The sequence below is a fragment of the Mastomys coucha genome, unplaced genomic scaffold (genome assembly GCF_008632895.1).
Source record: "Mastomys coucha isolate ucsf_1 unplaced genomic scaffold, UCSF_Mcou_1 pScaffold18, whole genome shotgun sequence".
In the NCBI taxonomy this organism is placed as follows: domain Eukaryota; kingdom Metazoa; phylum Chordata; class Mammalia; order Rodentia; family Muridae; genus Mastomys; species Mastomys coucha.
The window spans coordinates 5,491,878-5,495,449 of NW_022196900.1; the positions used below are offsets into that span (position 1 = coordinate 5,491,878).

Consider the following 3,572-nt stretch of genomic DNA (forward strand, 5'->3'; position numbering starts at 1 on the left):
CCAGGTGGTCTCCCATCCAAGTACTAACCAGGCCTGACCCTGCTTAGCTTCCGAGATCAGACGAGATCGGCGCGTTCAGGGTGGTATGGCCGTAGACCACAACAGGAAATTAATACACTTTAGGTTACTGGAGAAGACTTCTCTAGGTAGGGGTACAGAAAGGTGTGAATGGGGCTGGCAGAGAGGGGCTGAGCAAGCCACAGCAGCTGATGTTAGAGGATCAGGGCAGCTCCTGCCCTGCCTGCCCTGGCAGCTTGCGTCAGTCTTCCCTTCTGGTTCCCAGTGCTCCCCTGTCTCTCGTCCTCACCTACCACCTCTCAAGAGACTAAAGACCGCCATTTCACTGGGCACCATAATTGCAAGGCGTTTAGAAGTAATGTCTCCCAATCCTTGACTACTAGTGACCACTAGAGTGCCTAGGACCACAGGGACCAGCCATGCTCCTTTGTGCACATTGCTCTAGCATGTATCCCTCTATCTGTCTCTGCATCTGCTGCAGCCCGGGGAAGATGAGGATGTGTCTTCCTAGGTCTCCAAAGCAGGAGCTCAGCAAGGGGCTGGGAAGGGAGTTCCCACTCCCTCAAGTGATTCTCAAAGATGCTTTCCTTGTTTTCAGACTCACTGAAGCCAAAGGGCAGGGAACTCCCTCCCCTGCAGCCCAGGGTGTTTGAGAGTTCCAAATGCCGTGTCAATATCTGTTAGGTTGCACAAATGCCTTCAGGCAGGCACCTGGTACTAACTCACCCATCAAGACACTGTGAAATCTTTGGTGCAAAACTTTTGGCATTTGCTGAGACTTGATGGAGATCGAAACTGAAATCTGTCTCCACCCTTTAGCTGATAAAATACACAGGGCCTTGCTTTCTCCAGTACAACTGATCTGCAAAAGGGTTGCTGACAGGGAATCTACAAACCCCTCAGAGGAACTAGATGCCATGTTCTGCAGACACGAGGATGCCCTGGAGCAGGAAGGGCGGATAGTACCTCAACAATACCAAGGCCAGGAAGCAGGACATGCCAACAAACTGCCACTCGATGCAGACCTCATTAGGGTTAGGTCTGCTTCCCCACCCCACTTACACACACTCCAGAGTTCAATTGCTTGAGTGTGCCCTGGAGACAGTCCCTCCTCTGTGTGTCCTAGAAGCAAATGTTATAAATGGAAGGCTCCACTTGAATGTGGGAAACAGTGACAGCCAAGCATTTCCTAAAGCCCATGGAGGCAAAGAACCATGGGGTTTCTGCTTTCCCTGCAGATTGCACTGCAGACCCACAGCAAGTACAGGAAACTGATATACACAGCGAAACCATCCTTCCCAGTGTGGCTACCTCAGAGCTGGGAAACCGCATAACAGCTCCCCCTGGAGTCTTGCCAACTGTTTCCTCAGAACATGCCAACAGGCCTTCCATGGCTGTGATCACTGGATCCCATCAAGAAAAATACCTCGAGGGCTTAGAAACCAGAGGTTAAGCAGCAGAATTCTGACCAGATGCAAGATCAAAGCCCTCCAACAGACCACAGTGCAGCCACTGTGTGGTCCTAGAACCCAACCTGTGAGGCTCCCGGTGTGGAACCTGTGACGTCAAGGCAAGTTGGCAGATGTGATTAAGTTGAGCTATGACTTACCTTGACTACCCACACGGGCCCCAAGGCTCGAGTGCCTTTATATGAGTGCCCTTATTAGGGTGACAGAGTCACTTGGTCTTGGAGGGGTGCAACTGGATGAAGCTGGATGAGGAGAGAGACAGCCACTTCCCAGGGCTTGCCAGGGAGTGTGACTGGGCCAGCGCCAGCATTTTGGCCCCCTGATACCGATTTCAGACTTGTTACAGAAATGGGAGAGCATGCTCCCATTATTCTGAGCACTGCATTTGGAGTTGTCTTCTGTCCCAGCCTCTGTTCCCCTAGTCAACACCCACAAAAAGTACCTAGAACCCGCTTGGTGCTAGAATGGCACCCACGGCTAACAAGGTTCTAGCAGGAGCAGTGTGCACCGCATGGCTGATGGGACAGAAAACACTAGCCTCCAGAGGAGCCATCCTGGAGGGCTCCTAGTGTTTGTGCTCAGGGCTGAAGAGTGGAGCTGGATTGGAGCAGATCAAGGTGGGAAGTGGTCCAGGGTGTGGAAGAAAGGTGGCTGACAGGTCAGAGTGATTGTAGGGACCGTGAGGGCTTGGGGGGAGAACCCTCAAAGCAAGCTAGGGCAATGCACAGGGCAGGGTGCGAGGGTGCCAGAGTGCGGGAGGCCAGGCCGCTGGTCTGCTGAAGGGTAAGGGGCACAGGCCATCCAAGAAACAGGTTTGAAGACAATGTACAATCAGGACGTGACAGTGGACAGGACACCGAGGAACAAGAACTAAACATTAAGTACCTGGTGTGTGAGAGAAGAAAGCTCAGAGCCAGCAGGAGGGAGAGAAGGGGCAGGAAGCAGAGAGATATGGAGAAGAATTCAGGACTCTTGGGCAGCAGGCTCACCCATAATTCCTGTTTCCTTCCCTTGGTGCTGTGTACTGTCCCTCTGTGGTGGAGGACTGAGTCCCAGAAGTCCCGTGTTCCCATGGCAGGAGACTTGAGAGATTGTGCTCTTGCATGCCCCTGTGATTTCTGCTGCCATGCCTACTGAATGGGAAGCTCCTACCATCCCACTGGGGCCTTTTCCAGGCCCATAGTCACTTGTCTGTGGGACCTGGTAGCTAAGACTGGAGGAATGACCAGGGTCAAGGGTCACTGTTTGGGTATGCCAGAAAAAGTTCAGCTTCTCCACTAGGTCACTGGAGAAGGGGAAGTTTTCTGGGAGGGCCACAGAGGTGGTCTCACCTTCACAAGTTCTAACTGGGACCAGGATTCAAGGCTACTACAAGTCCCTTCTGAAAAGCCAGAGCTGTAGAGAGACCCCATAGGCACTCCAGCACCCCATGCTGGGGGCTAATCTCATTAGCAGCTTCCTGCAGTCCGCTACTTTCTTTGGGTCCCAGCCATTTAGAGAAATGGGGGTCATACCCTCAAGCTAACCCATCTGACAGAGTTGTTCTCTATAAACACAGAGAGAGGTGTTTACTTGCTATAAGGTATGACATAAATGTGAGGGGCCGTTCTCACATGTGGTCTGTGACCCCTACTGCTAATGGTTTGGGGATGACAAGCCCAGGTGTGTGTGTGGGGGTGGCACCTCGTCACCTCAGCCTGTGTGCTGTATTTCTCTGGCATCTGCCACAGGGCAATCCTTGCTGCGGAAAAGGCAAAGCTCTTGCATTGCAACCTGGCAGGCCTCCCCGGTGTTGGCAAGACCCAGGACAAGCATGCTCACGGAGGCCATTTCCCATATGTCTCATATTTAAAAGGCATAAATCAACCTAACAAACCGTTAAATGAAATATGCTCCGTCCTCCTACCTTGTTAAATACACCCTGCACACAACTAGGCCAGGGTGGAATTTTGAATTCTGAGCTCCTTGGCATTCTGTGCCAGGGTGTGCAGTGTGGGAAACTCCACTCGTCTCTGCCCTCACCTGCTCCACTTGTTGCCACATGAAGCCTCCTCTCTCTCTCTCTCTCTCTCTCTCTCTCTCTCT

The 3,572-nt window shown here is 52.4% G+C and overlaps 1 protein-coding gene across 4 annotated transcripts in view; it reads right to left on the bottom strand.

The window, feature by feature from the left end:
* Pax5 (paired box 5) overlaps positions 1 to 3,572 on the bottom strand; it is a 187,608-nt gene that overhangs the window by 39,350 nt on the left and 144,686 nt on the right. The window lies entirely within an intron of this gene.